The 27,667-nt window shown below is 36.9% G+C and overlaps 1 pseudogene; it reads right to left on the reverse strand.

Annotated features, from left to right (window-relative positions):
• Window positions 1-483: 483 nt before the first annotated feature.
• The window catches only part of LOC118590802, a 40,063-nt pseudogene continuing 12,879 nt past the window's right edge, over window positions 484-27,667 (reverse strand).

The raw sequence follows: 27,667 nt of genomic DNA on the forward strand, positions 1-27,667 counted from the left end.
CCTGAATTACCTGCTCCTACATGCACACCCTCTTCAACTTGAAATGGCACAAAAGAAATAACTAACCACACCCTAAAGACTACTCTTGGTGTAAAACAGATAACTGATGGGTTAGAATGGGAATAGGGCATAGAGATCTGTCTAAAAAGGTCCCTTTCACACATGTGTGTGCATGCTTCTCAGCAGCTAGGATTAGGACACCAGAGTTAGATGCTGGGGAAGTCACAGTTTCATCTGTGGACTTGATACATATTTACAAAGGGCCCACAAATTCCCAGCTTCCACTTGTAGCCTGATATCTTTAGTGGGGCTCCTCCCCAAGCCACATCTACAGTTTAAGGACTCTGTCTGGAGAATGGTGTGTCTGCTGTGTCTCTGAAATAGTAAGGACCTTATAGCCCAGTCATCTTTAGCCTGGAAATCTACATGGTAATTATCAGGCCTTGATATAACATTAAAAGGTACACTAAATTTTGAGGGTAGCTATGCTGCAAAATAGTTTAAAATAAACAATTGTACAATATCCATTTCTGCTTGAAATTCCAGTCCTAGACCAAGCTGTGGCCTCCTGAATTGATGTTCTTTTCATCCAGCTAAATTGACAGTATCAGTTTCATACCTGGGTCTGAATATGTCCTAACCAGATGAGGCTACTTTGGCTAAAAGCTGGCACCTGGGTTGCTCTGAGGTTGCCCTGATAACTTTGCTGCGGTTCCGAAGCAAGTGTTACTGTTTCCTGTTGTCTAGGGAGACCGACAGCAGCCTCCAACTTCTTGTTCGTCTTCTGGTAAATGGAGACACCAAATTCTGTCCCAACACTCATACTGGTATGAAGGTGGAATTCATCTGTTTCATAGCCAGCTGTAAAGTTTTTTTGGGTCACACAGGACTCTGAGGTCTCAAAATTCATCCAGTAGCCAGTCAGCTAAACCTGATAGCCAAGCACCAAAGTGTCCCAGATCCACGGTACAGTCATGTCAAAGTCCACATCGCAGTCCAGGTTGCTGTGCTACCTCTTGTACCCTGTCTTGAATTTAGGATTTTTTCATCCAATGGTGAGAAGAATGAATCGAAGCTCAGCTCCCATCCACAATGGAGCTGGTCTTTCAAGGTGACCTCGGTGCCCAGGGCATTGTCTGTGTTCCACATCTCTGTAAATGTCGGCCCACATGCAATCAGTCTGTAACCGGGTTCTAGGTTCTTTTTACTTTGGTGGTCTCTGTGTTGGTTGAGCCCGAGCTGGTAAATCCCAATACAATCCATTCTTAATCTTCTTTTTCAAGTCAGTTTTATTAAGCCACAGCCAAAACCCTTGGTGATGAAATCCCTGGCAGATGTGCCAAAATCAGCATATATGGGAGGCCAGGCTATCTTCTTGCAGGTGGTGATGAATGATGGGAACAGCAAGGCGGGGCATCCTTTATCATCTTCATAAGTTGTTTTTAAGGTCCTTTTCTTGTGCTTCAAATGCACTGCAATATTCCGGTCTTGCTGTCCTAGGATAGGTGAGCTCTGGTGGGACCATATTGCCCTGGCTGTTGTTGGTTCTATTTTTGCGTTGGTGGTTAGGCATTTGGGTTTTGCATGACTATAGTTCTAGGTGCTGATTTGAGAGTGTCTTTGTTGGATGGGTGTTTTGTTCCTTGCTTTCTGCTTCCTCTTTGGTCTTCTGGTCTTTGTGGCCTGACTTCTGGCACCTGTGACCTCTGATCTGGTAGGGAGTCTCTGTCCAATTTGGGGACTGGCCTTGTGTCTATCTTGGCCTTTGGTGTGGTATGGGGGTCTCTGTTATTCTGACTGATGTGGCCTGCACCTATGCTTCTCACTGTTGTAGCCTGTTCTTCTGACTGGTAGGGCTCTCACCAATTTTCTTGAATGGTGTGGCCTGTACTCGAGCAGTGGCAGTCCACAGGAATTGAGGGCAGGGCCTTGCTGCAGGCGGGAGATGAGGTGAGAGGGCCTGAGCTGTGGAATGGGTCTTTGGGAACAGAATCTAGGGAGTGGGAGTTCAGATGGCAAGAGTACCACTCATCTGTTCCTCTGAGTGGTGTGTCCTGCACCGGAGCCTAATTGTGTGTGTGTGTGTGTGTGTGTGTGTGTGTGTGTGTGTGTGTGTATGTGATTGTTCATTTCTGTTTACAGGTGTGATAAAGTTTATATATATATATATATATCACATTTCACACATTTATATATAGATAGTTTTTAATGTTTATGTATATGTGTGCATGTATAAGAGTGCATATATATATATATATATATTTTGTTTGTTTGTTTGTTTGTTTACACATGTGTGTATGGACATGTTAAGACTACATGATTACTTTGTACTTCATTCCAGGGAATATCCTCTACCTCCAGGGACATAGTTTTTCATTTACCTGGAGTTCTACAATTAAGCTACACTGGATGTCAATAAAGCCCAGGGCCCATCCCCCACTGCTACTGGGACTGCAGATATATAGCACCAGACTGACATTTCTGTTGTGTTCTAGTGACCAATGTAGGTCCTGTATTTGCAAGGCAAGTAGTTTACTAGAGAAGTCACCCTCAGTGCTGTTCCAGGGGAGGAGTACTACACTGATTGGAAAAAGATCTACTCTAGAATTATAAGCTCTGCTTCTTGCTGCTTGGCACACATCCCCTGTGTTTTCTAATTATTACATTCTCTGCTGACTTCATTTACAAATTGAAGAGATTACTCAAGTGGACCTTAGTGTGTTTTATGACTGAAGTCTGTTATAAATCTCAATGAAACCCTTTCTTAAAACAAACACCTCACTACAAATACTATAAACCAAACAAAATTGATAAATATTTTTTTTTAAAAAAAGCATGCCTGGACTTTAATTGATAACAACACCAAAAATAATTAGTTAAAAAATTGGGTAGACCAAGTTAAAGAAAGATCTCCTCTACATATTTCATTTACCCATGTAAACGCACTGGTTAGAGCTAAGATGGCACACTTTTCTTAATAGAAGCAAAGTAAGAATGCATTTCTACCAAAAAGGAGTTTATTCCATAGCCCAGTAAATGATCCTGAAAATAGCATTGCACCAATGGCTTCTAATTGAAATTTAGAACAGTGCTGTGAATTTCGCCAGCTGTTCTTATTGGAATGGAAAGTCTTATGAAAAACACAAAACTGCACTCAGGGCCTTACAAACACACGTTTTAGGAGGTCAAATACGATATTTAAACAGCAGGTTCTATATATTGAAGACAGAATTATTTATTTATTTAATTCTGTACATAGCCCTTCTTTCATGAATATGGGGAAAATTTTCATGACCATATGCCTTGTGTGCGAAATCATTTGTACACCAATTTGTAGAGTACCACTAACAGTTAGTTACCAACAACATGTTATATCAATAGTAGCATACAGAATCATGGATCAAACAGTAAAGCAATATGAATGGGAATTTTATTATGAAATCTTTTTAAGAACTTTACTTCTTTCTTTTCCAAATGCATGATGTCATCTCTGTATAAAATAATTTGTATAAGAAATTGATTTATTATTTCCTGACCTCCCTTTGTATAGACAAATTTTAACAAGCAAGAAAGAATCAGGATACTATAAATAAAATCCCTGAATGTTTTATGTAGAACAATGAGGCTGGGAGAATGAGGTGCTGGAGAGTATGGGATCTGTGGTGAAACCCAGTGGCATGCCTCTTGATTTGCTACATATCCTCAAAGCCACCATCACAAAGACATCCACTGATTCAGAAAAACACAATACATCCTCAGTAAAATCACAATATCTCTACTAAGACCAGGGAGAAAAATCACAGTACTAATAAAACTCTCAGACAAAAAAAAAAAAAAAATGCCCCCATTCTTATCAAACATCACTGTTAATTCAACATCATCCATGATAGCACATGCCCAATTAGAAGCTGAGGCGAAAGCCCTACACTTTTCTTTACACTTCCCCAGTGTGCTTGTATCAGAGACTGCTGAGTAGGAAGGTTAGGTGATCATCTCTGGTTACAAACAAGTTCAAACTCTCCACAGTTTCACCAACAGGATCCACCAAAGCATACACTCCTTAACAATATTGCAGACTTTCTGCACTCCCCTCATCTGACCTGCTGTGAAAAGAATCCTGCCAGATGGTCAGAACTTGCAATACTTCCCACAACACAAGCTCCACCTTGAACCTTCTTAAGACTGGAGAGCAGGGAATTCCCAGGCAACGATCAGTAGGCACCCATCACCTCCTCTCTTCTGTGGAAAGAATCTGCCTGAATGTGAAGATTAAATACTATGTGAATTCTCACTGGAAGACTGGGTGGAGAAAATCTGAGTAAGGAGGAAGGATGAGGAGAAGGCATTCTTTAGCTACTGAGGCAGATGACTTCGAGAGAAAATGAATCCTGGCTGTTTAAGAATACCAATCAAAAGAAGACTGTGTGCCTTTCATGGACAGATGATTTCAACTATCAACCATTTATTGATTTTTATAGTGGACATGGTGCAATTTTTTTTCTGGGGATGTGTGACACAAACATCTAGTCATCCCAAGTACAAAAATAACCCTGTTGATTATCTGCAATTCTAGCAGGCAGCCTATCCTGCTAGAGTAGCAGTTCTCAACCTGTGGGTCAGGACCCCTTTGGAGGTCAAACAACCCTTTCATAGGGGTTGCCCAAGACCATCAGAAAATACAGATATTTACATTACAATTCATAACAGGAACAACATTACAGTTATGAAGTAGCAACGGAAATACTTTATGATTGGGGTCACCACAATATTAGTAACTGTATTAAAGAGGAAGGCTGAGAACCACTGTGTTCTAGAGAGTATCCTCTTGGCTGTTCAGGTAGTGGGAATGTTATGCTTGTTTTTTTGTTTTTCCCTTTGGCTCTCTGTTTCATCATCTAGGGTAAACTTGTGAATTTTGCTACTTGCTACTTTGTTTACTTCCTTAGACTCCCAAGCCACCCTCTAGAAGGGAATGTTTCAATTCAGAGAAAATTGCTACACAACATGATTGTTGTAGAACATTGAAAAAAAAATAGCTACAATACAATGGCCTGTCTATAACCATAAAATTTGATAGTCTGTCCTATATATATTTATCTTGCCTCTCTATATTGAAACGCATATGTTATACAATATATTTACTAAGTATATATAGAAATATACAATATACAGCATGCAAGTCTATATATGTATAACGAAACACTATGTAACGTTTTTCAGTACTGTCTGAAGTTCCTTCTATTTATTAGTATGGTTTGCACAGGTTTTCTTTCACTTTTATAGTTTGTGATTCAAAGAAAACCAGAGAAAAACAATGCACTGTTTGTCCTGCAGGTACCTAGAGGGACCTAGAGATATTCCTTCGTGTTTATTCTTCAAAATGTTAAATTTTAGTTTTATTATCTGTTGTTCAACTTGATTTTATCAATGAGTACATGCTTAAGTCCTTAAGAATAGTTTTCTCTTAATGTCTTCTCAGTAATGCGATTGTGTTCCTCTCCTGTCCAGTGAGCAGGCTGCCTGTTTTGAACTTACTGCCTGAATTCTGGGGGAAAATATACCAACCCTATCACTCTGCCAGAGCAATTTATCTTTTTATCTCAGTTTCCTTAACACTTAAAACATGAAATTAGAGGGGGAAATATTATTAGCAAACTTCATAATCTAGTCATAAACAACTGAAAACTATGACAAAATAGGTTGTTTTGATTCAATAATCATAATCTCATGATTACACTCTTTTCTACAAGGAGTAAAAGGAGTAACTTGAAGTCTTTAATCCTTCATGGTGGACTTATCTGTGATACAACATTGTGTGTGTGGGTTTGTGTATGAGAGAGAGGAGGGGGGAGAGAGAGATGAGCAGTGGAGGGAAATGAAAGGGAAAAATGGAAAGCAGTCGAGGTGAGAAAGAAGAAAATTTACATCTCTGTACATACAAAATGAATTCCTACAGTGTTATTCTTTGCAGTTATATTTATTATAAAATATTATTTTCTCAGACTTCTTTCAACACCAGATTATTCATTGATTCATTATTTAGCACTACCTTTTCATATTTTTAAACCTAAAAGTATGTACATCAGTAATTTAAGATTTCTTACACACACACACACAAAAAAAAAAAAAAAAAAAACAACAATCTGACAAAAACTGATGCATGCTGGAAAAGATAGCTCAATAGCTAAAAGAGTAGGCTCTCTTCCAGAGAATCCAGTTTGGTGTCTAGCACACACATCAGGCAGCTCACAACAGACTGTAAATCCAGCTCAGTGGAATCTGATGTCCTCCTCGGGCCTCTGCAGATACATGCACAATTGTGTACAGACACATACTCAGACATACATATAAATAGTTAAATGGACCTTTAACAAAACTGATGGTATTCATCTACGAAGGCTGAAGTCAGGCTGGACTGGTATTACAAGCACAAGGGCTGTGGCAGAGCCCCCAGCTAAACGTTTTGTGTGCTTATGGTAGTATGGTATATGTAGGATTTTTTTCCCTCAAAGAAAGAAGTACAAAATATTCCATTTATAAAACAGTAGAGTGCCCATAAAAAGTATTCTGTTCCTTGTTGTGATATTATCTAAATTTCAGAAGTCTTATTTTAAAGATAAGCATAGAATCATGCTGTTAGAGCTGGCAAATAGAACTTTCATTATGAAAACTCCTTGCTATTTTCTTTTTTTCTTGAACTTTTCAAAAAGAAGTAATGAGAGTACTTTAGTTAGGCTGCCAGTGAGTAGATTTTTAATGAGGATTTCAGAGTTGAAGGATTCAGAATATCTGTTCAGAAAGGACAAATGAAAGGAACAGACCAAGACTGTGCCGCTTAGCATTAACACACATCTGTTTTCTTCTAGTAAAATTCGTTAAAATAGTGTGAACAATTCCTAATGGCAGAAGAACCCTTTACAGTGATGAGCCAAGGTAGTCCAGAACTGAAAACGAATCCTGGAAACCAGCAGTGATGTAAACCAAGTCTTGTTTACACATTTGGCAGGATGCCTAAGAAATTTGCCTAGGAAGGAGGCTGCTCTGTGCCATTCTGAAGCTTTGCTCATTTCATTTCCACAATTTCCAAGTTTGGTAATGAGTCCTACTGCGTGCTAATGCTTTGGCTCCCTTCATACAGGATCACTCTGCAGACTGGTGGCATGAGGAGCAGCTTCCCGCCAATGAAATTGTTTACCAAATACCACACCTAAGGGTGTGACTCAATACGCAATACCCAATCTAGTTACTTCTCTCTGTCTTTAGAAATTATTTCCTCCACTGGGTGTTTGTACTACCAAATTCCTCTGCTTCATGACTGGTGTGCAGGTTTGAATCATCAGGGTCTTGGCAAGATTTTAATATTTCAAACAAGTTAACAAGTGATTGTAAGGAGAAGCAATTTTAGCTGAGTTGTGAGTACTTTATTATTATGTAGAAAAGCAAAAGGATCTCCAGTCACTTCTTAAAAAGCCACAATCATAGCTTCTTATTTTAGAAAGAGTTAAACTGCAATGATTTATCATATAAATCCCGTTTCTAATCTGGAAATCCTCATAAATTCATTCATTAAAGGATGTTCACATACATACCATATATATAATTAAATTTAAAATCATATATATATATATATATATATATATATATAACACTTTTCAGCATCTTTCATTAGAAATACTCAATATATTAAATATTGTGAACCATTTAATTTTTTCGTAGTATGTGGGGCTGGAGGAAACAATCCATCCACATCTAGATTACAAAGTTTCTTCTGGCAGAGTAACAGGTTGCCTTGCTATAAGAGGCCTTTCCTGAGCAGAGGGTTGGGTCTTGCTCCTCCTGCTTTTTGGCTGATGCCACTTTCTTCATTGCAGTTTGCCCTCCATAGGAACATAATGAGGACTTTTCCCAGAGGTCCTACATGTATAATTTCTGTCTTTTCCAGTATAATTTCTAAAAAAGGAAATAGCTGATATTTAATTCTAGTGAGAAGCTGTCTGTATCTAAACCTTCATCTGACAACCTGAGATATCATCTGACCATCTGAAACATCAACTGACCATCTGAGCCATAATCTGACCATCTGAGTCTTCATTTGATCATCTGAAACATAATCTGACCAACTGAAGCATCATCTGACATGTGAGACATCATCTGACCATCTGAGCCGTCATCTGAGCCTTCATGTGACTATTGACAGTAGTCAGATCAAGTTGCCAAAGTCTAGTGAGCATCAGCTTTGAAAAGTTTATGATTTTTGTAGCTTATTGATCTGGAATGTTTGATCCTATTTCCTCAGAGAGTTCTGGCTTTTGTTGGTTTTGGCCCTTTGCCTAACTTTGCCTCTACACATAATTTCAGGTTCCCTTTGATTCCACTGATTATCTCTTTTCACAGGCTGGAGGCAGCCATTCATTGCATTCATTCATTCATTGCAAGCCACACTGTTCCAAAATTTCATCTCATAACACTGTCATTGCACCTACACCTGGAAAACCCCGTTCTGTGAATGTGTCAGCTTTTTGTATTTTGGTACATCCTTGACTTTTGAAAATAGAACATCTTGATTTTTTTCCTGGACCATTCTTTGTTGCTGGATCCTAATGGCTCTCTTGGGGGAGGGGTTGAGAAGGTGCAGCATCAAAGGCACAGGCACCAGGAGTCAGTTGAAGGCAAACAAACTCCCATTCAATAATGGGGAAGGTCTTATATACCCTCCTCTCAGCACCCAGTCTGTGTTGCAATCTGGTGGCATTGCATGGTCATCTTTCATTGGCTGGACATGATCAGGAACTCTGACAGCACCTCTTGCTAGGCCCTCAAGTGTAGGGCTGGGAATTTTAAAAGAGACAGGGAACCATGGGAAATGCCTATGTAGCCATGGAAGCTAACCATGGCTATGGGTGGAGGCCCCAAACATGCAGATGCCAGATAAAGCAGCAATTCCATGGAATCTGTCTGATTGTCAAAAGGGGTTTATTCTGTGTTAACATACAATAAACATAAGGAAGTTGGTTGCAGGATCCAGGAGGGGTGTTACAGGATCCAATGCAGTTCTCTGGAGAACTCTGCATTCTGGCTTCCACAGCACCAGGATCCAACATCCAAGACTACGAGGTAGCCCAGAGCATGAGCATGTAAGCTCTTAAGGGGTCCCCCCTTGGCCATGCCAGGGTGCTTCTGGGACAAAGCTCAGACAGCTACTCGTACACTCATGCAGACTTCAGGTTGGCTCATAAGAAAGTATGTTATGTGCGTGCCTTGGCAACTGGTCTGAATCAATTTCCTTGACCCTATTGGCCTGTACCACTACAAGTCTTGAAAAAAATCATTTGATTCACATGCAATAATGTCCTCCGAGTCTGAAGTCCATAGTAGGCTACCCTTGTTCTCTTGTCAGGAATACCTTGTTTATCAAATGCCTTATCAGATTATCAACTTCAATAGATCTGAAGTCTACTCAAGTGTTGACATTCTATCTGAAATGCCTTAATTTTCTATGAAGCTATTTTTGTTGCAATACACTTAAAATGTATTTAAAGAAATGCTGTTAAGTTCCAAAGGAAGTTTTTTAATTGTGAATATTTTCTCAATGGCACAACATTATTATTATAAATATTTGGTTATCTAATATGCAATGTGAATTATAAACCATTTCTTTAAACAATTGCTGATACATTATTTACTGTACTGAAATCATGAGCAATGAATGTGAGGAGTGATGAAAATTTGCATTATATTAGGGCCTAGGAAATTTAAGCTTATATGTATTTGAAGAGTTATATGCAGCATGTGTTCTCTTTTTGAGTATTGAAATGTTGAGAAAGTAATTTTAACTAATAAAAATTCAAATGGATCATAAGTTTTACAGTAAAATATGTACATAAATATGCACATATGCACATACAAAATAACTATAGAACATGGTGATTTGATTGTAGAAGAAGGAAAACACATATCTAGTTCGACAACTGTCGTCAATCAGAGGTAATAGTTTGTTTGACTAAAGAAAGAAAAAAGAAAGAGAGGAGGGAGAGAAGGAGGGAGGGATCTAGGGATGGTGGAAGAGGAAGGAAGGAATGAAGGAACAAAGGAAGGAAAAGACAACCCCAAATTAATATTTAATGAATTCCTAAATGTGATGCTAGATATATATTCCTTTTATTTTAGCTTTGGTTAAGTTCTCTCTTCAGTTCTTCTGATTTCTATTTTTCAGTTCTATTACTTTGCTTGTACTTTATACTGTGTCAAGCAGGGCCTGAAGAAACATAAGACAAGTGTTTTTCTTCTGTTCTCTGTCTACTTATTCTACCTACACAAAACACAAATACAAAATGAGAGCCTGTGAGTCTTCCTCAGCCGACTTTAGTCATAAGTCTTTAATCAAAAACCAAGAAGGGATTTAGTGGGAAACTACAAAATTATAATTATTTTAACATAAATGAAGATAATAGTGTAATAAGTGCATTTTGCTCTTTTATAATAATGAAAAGACCATTTAGTTAGTACTTGTATTCAAATCTCTGCAATCATTTACTTCCATATGTGATTCTTCAGTCAATTACTATTTTAGTTTATTTTAAAATGAAATAATACTTAGTGTGCCAGAGTGTAATAGGAATTCAAACCCTCTCACACTTTGGAAGTTGCTTACTCGATGCGATGTGACAGCCTTTTGGCATGATTCTCAGACCTAGTTACACAATGGTTGAACAGTCTTGAACTTCCCTTTCGCAGCTTCTCTGGCATTAGATAAGTGGTGTTGAATTCAGATGTTTGTGTCCCCTTCCGCCTCCCTCTGCATGATCTCCTAGCCTGTCACAGGATCTCTGCCTCTCCAGCACATCAGGTGATGAGGAAAGTCTGCAAGTTTTCAATTTGTGCTGTCAGCAGCTGTGTTCAGAAAAGTGAGGCGTGGCAGCAGTGGAAACAGACCACACGTTATCTGCTGGTTTCACAGGCTTCCGCACGAAATCGGTAAGGTGCTGTCAGTAAGAATGTCATCATTCCTCACACAATAGGGTGAAAGTCCAATCATTACCTTTAGAGAACATTTGAATCACTTCCCAGTGTCAGCACTGAAATAACCACGTGCTGTATATAGGAATACATATCCTGTTGTTTGTGTTTCATTTCTAAAGGGTTTCTTGAGACATGACCACACTTCTGCAGTTCTTCATTTAATATCAGTTCACAGACTATGTCAATGGTCCTGTGCGTGTACTTTTTAAATTCTGTTTTAATTTTAATTTGTGGAACTAAATAGAAGAGACTAGATTTCGTAAGTAGGTGCACACAGTATGGGTTTCTATACTTTGCTTCAGTAGACATTCAAATAGGAAACACACACACACACACACACACACACACACACACACACACCATACACACACCATACACATGTACACATACTCATGTAAGAAAAGCTGTTTATATATCAAGTATATTTTTCACTGGAGAATTTATTTCATAACAGTGAATTATCTTTGGGATTGAGTTCACACACTTCTTTCAAATATCGAATTTAACTGAAACTTAAAAGTAGACGCTTTCTTGTAGCTATTGTCCTGTCACAAGATTCATTATTGTGTATCAGGAAAAAATAATTACACCTAATTATAATGAAATATTTGCTTACTAGTAGAATTATCGTTGTTTTTCTATGTTAACGTTCTGGTTACGAAGTTAAATCTGCATATTTTATACAGTGCAGCAGGGGTGGTCACCTCTTTGCTCTTTCTTTTTCTTTTATCACTACCCCCTGCATATGGAGAGCTTTAAGGGAATTTGCACAATAGGCTGTCCAAACACATGTCCCACAATTATCATTTCTTTAGGGAGTTTGCTTCTCTCAGTACTCTTACCATCCTGTCCACTCTCTGCTACCTCAGTCCCAAAGCTTACAGAAGCACACGACTGAAATATGGTCATATTTGAAGAACATGATACTTCCTCCCCAGGAAAATACCAATAACTGGATGGGGGTATGCATCTGCTTCTCTCAGACAGACACCTCAACTCTTTAAGCTTGTCTCCTTGTTTTTTTGTCTTGAAACATTAATACATGTTCCTTATGTCTTTTTTTCTTTAAATGCCGCCACTGAGCTATTAAAATAAGCAACTAAGCCAATCAACAACTTTTTGCAGTAGCTGGAATGTCCTCAAAACACGTGTCTCAAGTGATGATGTTGGTGTTAAAAAGGACCGACCAAGTATCAGGAATAACAGTGAAGGAGAGCGATGATATCACCCTTCCCTTCAGCTCAGCACGAAGGCAAAAGCACTATGGGTTGGTCCAAGAGTGAAGCGCTCTTTTCTCCAGGTCCTAGTCAAGGGCATCATCACCTTTCAAGAAGAAACTGGGCACAGCATGCCTTGCCCTCTGGCTCCCCACCTAAGGGGTTATATTACAAACCACAGCAACTCAAAATTCGTGGCTCCTCCCCTCCTTTATCAGTCTCCAGTCACCCAGTGGACGCTCTAGACCAGGCAGAGCTTGCCAGACGCACTGGTGGCATGGATCGCCCCCATTTCCTGTCATTTGTTATGTGTTCTGCACCCAAAGAACATGGGTGATGGCTCCAGTTAAGAAAATTATTCTCAGGACAGAGGTGCCGCTAAGAGAAACTGTGCCCGATTTCAGGTTCCTAGTTCTGGTCCTGGAGTTTTTTCTTAGAGAGTGTAGAAGCAAGTGGTTAGCACGAAGTCTAAAGCACTAGCTGTTGTCACGGATTTTATTTGAAAGAGACTCTAGTAAAGTTCCATCCCAAAGCAGGCAGGGTTACTAATATTTGTCATCCAAACCCCGGAGAAGCTGTGGCAGAAGGATTACTATGCATCTGAGGCCACTTTAGATCTTACAGTGAGTTCATGCCAGTCTGGGCTGTAGTGGAAAAATCTGTCTCAAACAAAATATTGACGGTTTTGACAGCACCTGCTTCGGTTGTGAGATCTTCGCTGCGGAGCTCTATGAAGGAAGTAAACTAAAGTGTGGATCATTTGATTTACTGCAGCTAAAAACAGCCTTTCTGAGGGCAGAACAATTCTTAAAGAATTTATTCAAATACTGACACCTCTGTATATATTAGGTAATCAATAACTCATGTTTATATGTTCTTTTAAATAAGTATTTTAACCAATTTACCTATTATTCTCTGTTATTTCTTATTTACATTTATATAACTATTTTGTTTAAAAAACAATACTTAAAGTAGTCTTTTAATTGTATTTTCTCCATACAAAATTACATGGATTTTGTGTGTGTAAAATAACAGACCAACAAAATTCATGAGAATTATTTAATACATACATACTCATAAATATGGCCTTTAGAAAATACTGGACAATGTTAGTCATTACATATGTAAAACATAAAAATAAATTGAAACAGTAGAATATGTAATATGATTTATAAAATTGTACTTATTAATTTTTATAAATGAAATAACAATATTTTAATTTAATGTTTGTTAATAGAAGTAGTAACTTATAGATTTTTTTACCTATTTAATGTCTTCATATTTCTAACAGTAGAACGAAACTTCTCAGGAGACATACTTGTAATAAAATATACACTATATTTATTAAATAATCATGTTATGGTTTTGTATCTGTCCTAATTATATATATATATATATATTAAATTTTAAACATTTTCATACTGTCAGACAGAAAGAAGTATATCAAACAATACTCAATGTGGGGAAAGACAAATGCAATAATATTTATGATATTTATAATAATAAATACAATATTTAGATGTATTAAAAATCTCCACCCTTTACATTTAGCAGGTCTTATTATTCTAAATAATTAGTAAGATATTCTGTTTCATCCTTAATTATAAATTCAAAGTCAACACAATTATATTTTTTTGGAAATTTTTTTGTTACTGAAACCATACTCTAAAATAGAATTATCGTATTGAATATGAATATGATAATCTACAGGTAGAGACTGAAATTATTCACCATAACACAAAATGATAGCATCTTGAAAACAAAACACTAATGATGTCTTTGCATCATTGCTTTAAAACAATGATATACTACTAATTTCTGGTAGAAGTGTTATGAATATCCTGTCGTTCAGAGTCCCAGTGGTGTGGGAGCTTTATACTTTGGACTATGGACATCCTCTCTACGCAGGTTATTAAATACACAATTCTCCTCACATCCACTCTTCTTGGAATAATTGCTACTTTTCAATATACATGAGGAATCTCAGGATCCAAGGGAAAAAAGACCCTGGACAATGCAGGAACAAGTGCTTCTGCTTTGTAATAGACTGGGCTTAGTGACTTTCACAGCAGTGCTCTGGAGACAGAGGCAGAGAAATCTCCGTGAATTCAAGTCTAGTCTGTGTACATTGTGATCTGGAGGCCAGCCGGCGCTACATGAAGAGAAACTCCATCAGCATCATGAATCATGAAACAGTGAATTATGCAAGCTGTTGCAATTATAGACTGTTTAAGATATACAATATGGGAAACAATTGACAAAGAAAACATTGAGGGGAAATGGAAAGAGCAGAGTTAGTAGGAAATTACTTAGGCACTGATATGGGTTGTCTTGGACAATAACTTATTTGATACTTTTTTTTTTTTTTTTCTGATTCTTAGAAAGGAATCTTCCCTTAAGCTCATATACCCAACAAAACAAGGACAATATCAGTAGGAACTGAAACTTCTCAAGTTTTGTAAGGATCCAGAAATGTAGCAGCAAGGACAATAACCTTAATGTTGGAGTGTAGCTTTTACAAACCCAGTGGCATACAGTCAGTACTCTGGCTCCCATCAGACCAGGCTTCCATGATTACAAATGAATTCAGGAAAAGATCATCCTACTTACACAATTCAAACATACTCTAACTTAGCAAAACTTGAACTTACTATTCTTACATTCATTTTCAATCCTGTAGAAACTCACAAACTGAATAGGTTAAAAACAATATTCATACAGGATTGTCATGTCCAGTTCAGCTGGAACTTGACTCAAATAGGAGTGGAGTGAAGGAAGGATAGACCCACAGATCCATATACAGAAAGTCTGGCGTCTGGTGGCATAGTGCACTGTGATGGAGTGATATCAGATACCCCAACAACCATAAACCCTGGTGCACTTACTATGTCCAGCACAGGGAGAGGGGTTAGCCAGTCTCTGTAGGACCTGTGTAGAAGTGAACAATTTCAGGCTCTAAACTTTCAAGAGGAGGAAGCTGTCAAGGGTTCTCAAGTACTCCTACTTGAACTAAAGTGAGGCTTGAAGGCTTTGCCATTCTTAGTCCCTCTCACATTAGGAAGGCATTGCCAGTTCTGAATCATTGGTCCTTGACATGGCCCTGCCCATGTCAACAACACACATTACTCAATGCTTCATGTGATCTTATTCTTTCACTCAGGGGGTTACCTCTGTTCTGCACATTTCTCCCATTTGTTCTTAGGTGTTCATGATGAATCCTCATTCTTAACTGAGAGAGGTTACTCTAATGCTCAACAGAAGATTGGGTAGAGAAAAACAAAACAACAGGATATCTGGCCTGGGTAATTTATATTATCCTGCTCAAAACTGGAAAAAAACAAAACAAAACAAACAAACAAACAAACAAAAAAAAAAACCCAACCTAAATCAGCAAGGTGTTGCCTCCTCTTCTATGTGCCTCTCTCAGGCTGATTTTAAGTAACAAGCTACAATTATAAGCTTCTGAAGCCTGGATTGCCACCAAGAGGAAGGGTTGAGTCCCCAAGGCTATGCCTAACCAGCCTGGCAGTGCACATATCCTCTCACCATAGAGGGTACTAGTCACCCCAGACTCCTGACCTAGCATGGCACCACAGGATTGACTCAGCTGAAGGAGAGAAAGTGGGCAATAACGTCTGAGCACAAGTCTTCCAGGCCTTCAAGAATATTAGTTAGCAAGGTTTTATTTTGTTTATTTTAATTTTTTTCTTTGTTTGCTAATTTTCTCCATACTTTTAGGATGGCTATTTGTTGGTAACATGAAAATAAAAGTGTAGTTAGATTCTAACTCCTGCAGAACCAGAGTGGTCCAGCCTCAGAGATACAACTCTGTTTCCAGTTTCATAGAAATGGCCCTCCTGTGAGGGAATGACCCCAGACCTATGGGATTACATAAAGGCTCCAGGAACTGAAAGTGGAAATACACTGGAGTCCTTAGGCTGTGTGTCTATCTCTCAATCCTCCAGTTTTTTAAGCAGCCACATTTACTGCCCCTTCTGGAAACCAAGGGCATGTCTCCTAAGTACAGCCTAAGAACCAATGAAATTGTAATGCTTTCTAACTTACTTTTGAGGTTAACCAAAATCTTCAAACAATCAAGATATAACTACTTATCTCTGGATTTCACTTGTCCCAAAAAATCTCTTTCAAAGCACTAATATATAACTTCTTATCTTGTAGATTCTATTTGTGCAAAGTTTTACATCTGATAAATGGAATTGTGAACCTCATTTACTTTAACTTTATATTTTGCCTTTATTTGTGTTTCTGTAGGGAATGTTTCTTCCTATGACCAGATGTGAGTTCCTCATATTCCCTGTGTCTGCTTTAATTGTTATTTACTGTGATCTGCAGTTTTACTCCTTGATACGACTAAGGACATAAGATAATGCAGATAAGTCAGACACACATAGAAAATCTGGGGCTGGGGGGAATGTGTACATTCTGGGGAGCAATCAACTACTTCAACAACCTGGAATCTCAACGTATTTATTATGTTCATAAGGGAGTTTTTAGCTAGCTATATCATAATTATGTCTTGAAATCCTTTCACTGTCTCCCTGAAGCGAATGTCTTCATCAAGCCACTAATGTGTTATACTCAGGCTGCTACCTGACTCACGTGGACGGAATTATATGGACAACACAGGGGGAGCCAGGATCCTAAGGAGTCATTTGAAAAGAATTGTTGCAATCTGTGTTCTCCTGATATAAAAATATACACATAGATCTCAAAGACTGGGTACCTTGGAAAGAGTAGTTCATTATCTATGGTTCTTGAGGATATACAGCCTGAGAACATGATGATGCCATCTGCTTAGTATTTATTGAAACTGATGAGCAGTTGTGCCAGGAATTCACTTTACAACAAAGCCATTTTAAATTATCCATTACGTAAATAATTAATTTCTGAATCCTTTCACTAAATTGAATTATGAAGCACTGGACTCCAATTTTCCAATATGAGAGTTTTGGAATACATAAAGCCAAAATATCAACCATACTCTCATGGAGAACTGGTATTAATCATGGCTTTAGTGTACAGGGTAGCTAAAGCTTAATCAGGAGATGTACCTATGTTAGTAGTCACCTATCACAGGACCCCAATCAGAGATGCTTGATGTGTTCTAGCAATCACACTCCCTATTTAATTCTTGTATAGATACATATTCTAGAAAACAATTTGTATTTTTTTTTGAAAAGCAGCATGGAAATTAAGACTTTAAGTGATAAATTTTAAATGAAAACAGTGTTTATTTTGGTATGTCAGAATTTTTATTTACTGCAGTATATCAGAATTTTTATTTACCTAGACTTTAAATTTTTCTAGATTTTTAAGTTTAATACAAATTATGCTTTGCTTCATTATATTGTATTTATGATTGCAGTGGATTTTTCTGTCCCACCTGCCAGCTCCCAAACAACTTATTAATTATGAAAGTGCGGCTGATCGCTTAGGCTTGTTCTTAACTATCTCTTATAGCTTAAATTAATCTGTATTTTTATTAATCTGCATTGTACCATGTAGCTTTTATTTCTATCCATTTTGTGTGTCTGACTCATTTTGCATCTACCTGGCTTTTCCTAGCATCTCTACTGCCTGGAAAATCCTGCCTAGCTATTGGCACACAGTGTAAAAGAATATTCCACAACATTTCCCCCTTTTCATCTAAATAAAAAAGAAAGTTTTTAACTCTAATAAAATAAAACTATAGATTATAAGAACAATTATCAAGTAAGAGTTACATTTACAATATCCAGTCCACTTATATTTGGCATATTTAGAGAAGCACTCCATTATTTATTATATCTTGGTGAATCCAAAGCTCTGTACCTACTTTACCTTCTATCATAACTAAGGAAATCTACAACTATAACTACCTAGTCTTCAACTCCATCAAAGACACCAGAAGAATATAATATTATCTGAATAAACAGGAAGTGCAGTGCAAGCCACTTCCAAATCTATAGAAATGTCAGACATCTGGCTACCTAGACAGTCACCCAAGGTTCTTCTGCAACATTAGGACATTTTCTTTAGCCTGTAGGCTTAGAATATCTGACAGACTTTCCTATGAAGCAGGAATTTTTGAAAGACTGTCCTACCCTATCTTAGCAAAGTTGGGCAGTTGCTTTTCTTGGTGTCCTGTTAGTCCAGTTAAACAGCATACTGTCAGCAACTGAGGCAAGGGCAGTTTTTTGCCCAAATGACTAGCTTTGCCCTAAAGAAAGCAAACTCAATATGGAGTTTCTTTGATGCCCATTTTCCTCTTTTGAAGTAGATTGATGCTGCCAAGAACAGCCATGTCTCATTGTCAAGAAAATCCTCATGTTATTAAAACATTTCAAAGCTGGGTGGTGGTGGTGGTGGTGGTGGTGGTGGTGCACGCCTTTAATCCCAGCATTCAGGAGGTAGAGCCAGGCAGATCTCTGTGAGTCCAAGGCCAGTCTGGTCTACCAAATGAGTTCCAGGAAAGGCACAAAGCTACACAGGGAAACCCTGTCTCAAAAAACAAAACAAAACAAACAAACAAAGAACCATTTCAAATGATATATTCTATAGATCTTTGCAGTGATTGAAGATAACCTATCAATCTAAAATATATCTCTGTATGCCCTTGAAAACATACTTAACATGACTTTAAGTTTGATAGTTATAGATGACTATTAACCTGCATTTATTATCCTAAATAGCTTTCAAAAACTAAAACTTTACATAATCTTTTTAAATGAGCTGCATAAGTACAATACCTTAAACAAGAATAGAAAGAAATATACAGTATAACAAAAATAAACTTAAATTTGTATCAATATACAAAATCCATACAAATCTAAAATTAATATTTATTTATTTATTTATTTATTTATTTATTTATTTTGGGTTTTTCAAGACAGGGTTTCTCTGTGTAGCTTTAGAACCTGTCCTGGAACTCACTTTGTAGACCAGGATGGCCTCAAATTCACAGAGATCTGCCTTCTTCTGCTTCCTACATGTTGGGACTAAAGGTATGCATCACTACAGCCCAGGTGTATATAAAATATTTGGGACTAGTAGTTGTTTAAAAGTAGACTTAACATCTACCCTTTTATCTCATCATTTTTACACTATATCCCTCTTTTTTCCTTCAGAAAGAGATTCTTGAATCTAATTCATTTTTGACTTTTATTTTTCCTGATCATTGACCAATAACAACTTGTAACCAATCCTGTGGTGATATTGTGTTGCCCAAAATATTGTGCATCCTAATAAATTTAACTGGGGTCAGAGAACAGAATAGCCACTAGATATAGATGCCAGAAAATGGTGGCAGACACGTCTTTAATCCTAGCATTGGAGAGGCAGAGATCCTCTGGATCTCTGTGATTTTAAAGACACAGTGGAAACAGCCAGGCATGGTAACTCATGCCTTTAATACAATGAAGTGATGGCAGAAAGCAGAAAGGTATATAAGGCGTGAAAACCAGGAGCTAGCTGGTTAAGCTTTCAGGCCTCTAGCAGCAGTTCAGCTGAGACCCATTCTGGATGAGGGCTCAGAGGTTTCCAGTCTGAGGAAACAGGATCAGCTGAGGAATTGATGAGATGAGGAAGCTGTGGCTTGTTCTGCTTCTCTGGTCTTCCAGCATTCACCCCAATACCTGGCTTCAGGTTTGATTTTATTAATAAGAACTTTTAAGATTTGTGTTACACAACATCCTAAATGATAACAAACATCTATGACCCATCAAATGACCAAAATTCATCCACTCCAACTCTTGGGAATGTGGGTGTCATGTTCCTGAGACTGTTTTCTGTTGTCTAGGGGTGCTGGTAATTTTAGGAGAGCCTGGGAAAATTGGAATAATTATCCAGTGTTGGGAGAGTTAGCTGCATTATTTGTTGTCAAGTCTCTGTGTGATGGGAAAGTGTAGCATCTATCTGAATTCCTGGCTAAAGTAGTCTGTGAGGCTAGACCATATCAGCCAGCAGTCTTGAAGCTCTTCTGAATGTAGAATTCTGAGGAAAGTACAACAGAGGCAATCTGAAATGCCGAGTCACCTGGGACACACATTTTCATTTGTGTCTGGTCCCTTTGCTCTGAAAACACATAAAATTTCAAAGGTTACATACATATATGTTTTAACACAAGTATTGAATGCATGGTGTGCACGTGTCAGCTAAAGATGATATGGTTTTGTTTTATACTTGTGCAGGTAAAAGGCATCTGTCAACTTTCTAAATCCCTTATGAAGGTATAATCCAAACTGTAATATGAGTCTTTATCTGTACCATATGAAAGGATCGTATGTAATAATAAGTCATGAGGAATCTATAGCCAACAAGATTTATCTTGTCTCATGTCATCTCATCTCAGAGCTGTTCCAAAGTTAGGGGACCATATTTCATGCTACATATCCTGTGGTCTTTTTTGGCTTGGTTCACCATGTCTGTAGCCAGGGTTTTCAGTGGGTCTCCCCCAATCAAACCTGATCCTCTTTAACCTAGAATGAGTTCACAATCTTTCATTTTTCTGTGGAAACAAAAACATAATCTCTTTTCCAACAGAACATATTTTTTGACTTCCATTTTGAAGTAAATCATTTTTCAAAGTATATGGGTTGATTTAAATTTAGCAGTTTCCATAGTCCAATGACTTTGAGCAATTATTATTTGCTCATCGGCAATCAAGAAATTCAAAAACAACACAATAACATACCAAATTCAGACTCCCCGTGTATTTCCCATCCCTATGTGGCTTATTCTTTCTTTTTATTACTTTACCCTTTCTATAAAGACTTTATTATTTTTAAACTATTATTTATTATTTTATTTTTATGAACATTTCTATCCTTTTTCTTTTATTTAAGCCTATGCACATTGTTAAGCACATTGTGGCCTGTTTAGAGGTTTTTGTTTTGTTTTGTTTTGTTTTCACCTGAACATACTTCACTACATATCTGTAATCTTTCCTGTCTGCATGAGTAAAACCTTATACATGCCATGCGGTTTAGCTTATGTGCACTGGAGGCTGAAGTACAGAGACAGCTGTTGGGAGACGTGCCTCTGTGCTGAAGACAACAGGAGAGACACGAGACTAGAAAGTCACATTTGGTTTCATTTTTGTATATTTAAAAATCTGTTTTTAAGCTTTCTCAGGTCTTAATGAATATATGTGACCAGATGTTGGGTGTCACTTGTAAGTAGATTTTTCTGTCTCTTCAGCCAGCTCCCAAATGACCAGAGAGAATTGTCATTAATTACACATGATCAGCTGATAGCTTAGGCTAGTTACTAACTAGCTTTTATAACTTAAATTAACCCATTTTTTATGTATATAATACCATGTAGCTCAATATATTTTTTTATTACAGCAAGTTCGTCCAGATTCTCGCTGAATTTCCTAGAGATGTTGCTCTTCTTCCCATCATTCTCTCAGTCTAGAACTTTTGCCTAACCTTTTCTTGCCTAGTTATTGGTCAGTTGCCTCCTTATTGAACCAATGAAATCAAAAGATTTTTGACAGTATAAAAAAGGATTATTCTACAGCATATTATTAAATTTTATCATTGTATGTACTTTTAAGCTAAGAAACATGTTTATTTTCCAGATTCACTGGCTTACATAGGAGGGCAACACTGAAGGTGTACATGCACTTTTAATCAAACGAGTCTCATGTCTTTAGTACAATCTTAGCATAGGGAAGAAGGTGTCTTGTGAGATTAACAATATATCTACATTAAAGATTTCTGAGAAAAGTACAGCAGCTTTAAATATGTACACATCTCTCTAAGCTAAGAAGGCTTAACAGGACGGCTTAATTTGCTTTTTGATGGATGTATAAAAACTATAATTAGGGGTAAAAAAACAGTGTCTATTTCTTTTAGACAGGAATGTTAAATGGAAAGTGATTTTTCTATCAGCTTTGTTGTAATTAGTGTCTATGCTATATTACTACTGGATTTTAATAATATATTTCTTTTAATTTGAGAACTATCATTAAATGACTTTAATTAACTACTTTTCAGAAAACTTCTCAATGCATCTTTCAAAATGTTGTCACAGTTCTTTTAAATCTTTTGAATGTTGACAGCCCATTGTGCTGAACCAAAATCAGTTTTTGACCCAAACATGTTTATGTGATTCACATTCATAGTTGTGTTTTATTTGTATTTTGTTTGTTTGTTTTTGTTTTTTGTTTCATACACATTCACAATTGCTCTTCTCAATTCTCCTCAGGCTAAAGTTTTCTTGAAACTTTAATTTTTATTGTGAAATCCTAATATGAATATTTAAAAGCCAAAATGATCCAAATTCTAACACTTTGTAAGTAGTATCATGTGACATCACATGGCCATGCACTTAACATCATTTCATGTGTCAAGGTTACAATACTGATATTCTAAAAAAAAACCCTATAAAATGACTTTCAGGTTGTATAAGTAAAGATACATGAATCCAAATAATGTATCTAGCTGTGTGTCTTATACTTAAGACAATTCACTAGCTATATACAAATTTTAAAAAATGACACAAACCATAATTTGAAATACTTCCAGTCTCAAAGTTTTCAGACAAATATTATTGAACTGAAAGTTTAAGATAATACTGTATAATACTTTTTTAAATCCCTAATCATGATGCAGATAAGGTTACCATGACTGATAAAGAAAAACATGTCTTAAAGGTTAAGAGTAGGTACTGCTCCTGCAGAGTACCAGAGTTTAGTTCCCAGCAACCAGGTTAGCTAGCTCACAATGCCAAATCCAGTGGAATCCAATTTCTCTGTGCTTTGTACACACCTGCACTCACATTCACATACCCACACACAGACACATAAACATACGTTCTTAAAAATACATTAAAGGGCGAATAATAACAATGATAAAATTTTATTATTACTGTATAAAATTTATCTTTGAACAAGTTTTAGATGTTTCAAATTCATAGTTTAGTGCATGCCAGCTATTATTATTTATTATTATTTGCATAAGTAAATATTCTGTTGTCCACATTTATAGATTAGAAAGATTTTGATTTGTGGTAAGTAATTGAGTTCGTTTATGTGGTCTTTCACAGATACTAGACATTTTAGTATAAACTTAACAATTGCTTTCTATTTTTCGTGATAGTACCATGATCCAGTTTCTGTACAACATAGAATATAGATACAATTTATATTTTTCTTTACCAGATATTGCAATGGTGTATATATTTAGTTCACCATTTTGCTACCAGTTTGAAATGTTACTTTTATACAATGTTAAATTTTCATAGGCTCTACTAGTATATCTAAAGTTCTACTATGTTGCCATATCAACTCATAATCCTACACTTTACCATATAAACTGTATATATTTCATAATACAGTTTACTAACCAAAATCCTGTCAATCAGCCAAGATTCATATTGAAAACCAAAATGGCTGTGTGCATTGACAACAAATAACTGTGAAATATGCATGAAAAATCTGTCAGTTGTTTTTCTTTTTTTCAGTTGTTGCCAAATCTTGAAGTGGGAGATCAGGCAGTGAAAGAGGGACATATTAGGCAGTTTATGAGAGCAAAGTGTTAAAAGTAAGTGGAGAAATTTGACATTAATGTTTGTCAATGAGAATCTAGTTCACCTGTGGCAAATGGTAACCACACATGACAAGTTGTTACATCTGACCAGGGAATGGGACAGCACACATGAGTTGAAGTAGCACCTAACAACCACAGCCTTTTGACGGGGAAATCACTGTGAGTCCTGCTATCCAAATCTCTCAAACCATCTCTTACTAGTTTCCTTAGGAAGAAAAGTATGGGGAAGGACATTTCAGAAAACATAATTTAGCAACCCAAGTACACACCATAAAATTTTCTGAAACTTCCCTTCCCATACACAGCATAACGCTCATAAAAAGTATACCTAAACAGAGCTTAATAAGTAACAACTAATGAAACCAATTTATTTTCAGGCATGTGGGTGAAACTGTATATCAGCATGTTAAACAAGTAATTCATACTCAGACATATATTGCAAGCATTCTTCATGTCATGAAAGAGTATAGAAATTATCTGGGAAAAAATATATCCAGAGAAGGGAGAAAGACTAATGGTGGATAAAGGTGATCAGTGGATATACATATAAAGACATATAATAAAGTTCATCACTTTTAAAATCAATATAGACATGACTGCTATAAACAGGTTGTAGCCATAATCACTGCACTGGAAATATATATATCACAAGAAAAAGGAATACTTGGTGTCAAGAAAGGGGTAAACTACAGTAGGAGAGAGTTGCAAGGAGGTAATTGAGGATAAACTTATAATAATATATTGTATAGTAAGAAACTATAAAAAAAGAAAAGCTAATTCTTGATAGATAGATAGATGATAAATAGGTATAGATTAGATAGATGGATAGATAGATAGACAGACAGATAGATAAGATAAGATAAAAATGAAGATAATATGGGAGTCATTCCTAGAACAGACACGAGGAAAATATCACACATACAAGTAGGAACACTTCTTTTCCTGGGATATGATAATTAACTTATTTTCTACTTTTGGTTCTTTGTGGCTTTTCTATCTGAGTTACATCATACTAATTATAACTTAAATATTGAGATATAAGGTGACTGCTATTAATTTGTTCTGTTGTTAGTCAGGAATTAAAGATGAAATGCTTATCCATGTTCATATATAAACAAGCATTCACAACAAAATGTTGATGGACTGCTTAAAACTATTTCAGATTTTGTTTTTGAAACTTCATTTGTGATTTTGGTGATTTTTCAGATTATGTTCTATTCTTATTGCACTCCTGTGAAAGCACCTCAGCTAGCTGTGGTTCTTTACATGCTGGGATAGCCCAAGCACAATGCCTAGCACTAGAGCCACTAACTTCATCCATAGGATATGGGATTATTATGTAAAACATGACTGTCTACATGCCAGACATATGCTTCCTTACTCCTGGTGCTTCCTAGTAAATCTAGGTATACCTCAGATGTCAAAATCCATTGCCAACAGTTTAACTTCTCTCTTTGTTGGTTGATTAACAGACATGGATAATTTAAGTTATTCACATTTCAGCTTCAATTTCTATGTGAATAGATATACTGTTAATGCCTACAATAAGGGATTCTCAATTTGGGAAGAAGAGTTTTATACCATGAGAGCCCAATACTACCTACAAAGTTCTGAAACCAACATTCATCTTCTTGATTACTCAGAGTAATAACAAATAAAGCCTATTCTATCCCCACCCCTCAATTTCCACATTGGTGAACACTAATTGTGAGAGACCACAGAGTATATGTTGTTCAGATTTAGAGTATCTATCAAATCTTGGGCAAGACTGATTCAATTTCCCAAGCTGTTTGCTCAAGTTGCCGCATTAACCAATTTTTCTAAGGTCCATTTCAAAATAGCCTTTAAAAATTGTCTCAGATGGTAGAGAAAACAGTAAAAACAATAGATTCCATGAGTATGAAGTCATTTCTACAATCCATTTGCTGTGAAATGAGTTGCATGGTCAGAGGCCATGCAGCAGCGTAGAGCAGCATAGAGAAGTTAAGTGGCTGTCTATGTCCACAGGGAGTTATTCTGAAAGAACTATTGACAGAAAGAAGACAAATCCTTTTCAAGAATAGGTGTCTATTTCAGTGGCAATGAATCTTCTCGTTGAGTTAGAAGAAAGTTTTCATGATGGAATTGCTTGCATCCACCACCCTGCCACAATGAGTCTGGCTGATAGCCCCAGGGGAATCTCTGGCTCAGTGATGATCCTGGCAGTTATCAGACAGGACACGCCACAGTGGCAACAGCCACATCTGTCTTTGTGAGTGGAGACTCATGTTTCTTCCCTATGTTCAATTTATATCCCTGCCACTACAGGTGCTTTATTGCTGGAAATATTGGACACTGATAGAAATGGCTGAATTACTAAAACACTTGGAGCAAGGCACCACAGCATTAGAAATATTAAAATTACCTTTGATGATCAAAAATATATGATAGAAGTCTCTTCAAATTATGTGCTCACCTGAGCTAAACTTACCATTAAGATATTTCTTCAGAAAGCTACACTATATTTGCCAAGGGCATTCTGTGAATACTTCTGGTAAATCAAACTGCTTGTCCAAGCTCATATATCAGTGCCTATCTCCAAATCTAATCACTGACCCATCCACACAAATGAAAAACCAGTGCTAACACATGTAAAATCTGCCACCAAAAGAATTTCTACTTCCTATCATTGTTAAGAACCACTCTAGAGTGGGGTTCTAGTTGTATATTTCTTTAGTTTGGTTACAAACAGAATGCAAATCAGCAAATCAACCAAAGTCATATTTTATTTATTCAATTTGATGGACAGAGATATCTATGGCTCCCAATAAGAAAATACAAAGAGAAAAAGTATAGGAAAAAGGAAAATCTATGGATATTTAGACCTTTTGTTTGACAATGCATACTTCTGACTTCAGGATATGGTAAATCTACACTCATGCATATATTTTCTTTTGATCACAGGTCAGTGTGCATGCCCATCTTTGTGGCTTATTTAGACAATGCTTAAATTTCTTGAAGAGTAGTACCATTCCATTGTGCCTTGGTAACTTACATCACACCCTAGACATAATAAATCTTCTATTATGCTCAACTTTTGGAAGAAATTTCATGACAAAGAATCTATAGAGCACATCCTAAGGATTTGTGCTGTGATGCCTTAAAGTTGCAGTTATGATCTGTCTCCTTGGGATGCCTCCATATATAAAAGAAAATATGTTTGATTATATAACCCAATTGAGTCAAATTTCATGCCTACTTTTATCATATAATGACTTCTTATATGACACACAAAAACATGGAAATGTTGGATTAAAACAGAATGCCTAAATGAAATACATGTTGCTGCCAAACTCCAAGCAAGCTTATCATGACCCATACTGATTATAAGACGGATGAGAGACATATTAAGAAATGAATTTAGTTGATGTGGCAATTCTCTACAATTTCATGGAATTGATTTTGCCTGTGTCTTGTGCCTTAAAGATATACCTAAATGAGTTGCTTCAACTTCTTCATCAGGTCCAATGAATATCATAGGAAAGGTGTGCTTCTTTGTGTAAAAGGGAAGCCAATCATGTATATTCACTGTAAGAAAAGATAGTTACTCCCACTGTCGTCCAGGTTGTTCATGTAGATCTCATCCATTTCTCTGTCACTGGGTGATCCCTGTGTCTTTCCTAGGGTCCCATTTTCTAGGTAGCCTCCCTGGAGTTGTGTAGCAGTCCAGTCAACTTTGTTTTACTTCTAGTATCCTCTTATGAGTGAGTACATACCATGTTTGTCTTTCTGAGTCTGGGTTACCTCACTCAGGATGATTTTTTCTAGATCCATCCATTTGCCTGCAAACCTCATGATGTCACTGCTTTTTCTCTGCTGAGTAGTACTCCATTGTGT

This window comes from Onychomys torridus, chromosome 9 (genome assembly GCF_903995425.1).
Source record: "Onychomys torridus chromosome 9, mOncTor1.1, whole genome shotgun sequence".
NCBI classification, from domain to species: domain Eukaryota; kingdom Metazoa; phylum Chordata; class Mammalia; order Rodentia; family Cricetidae; genus Onychomys; species Onychomys torridus.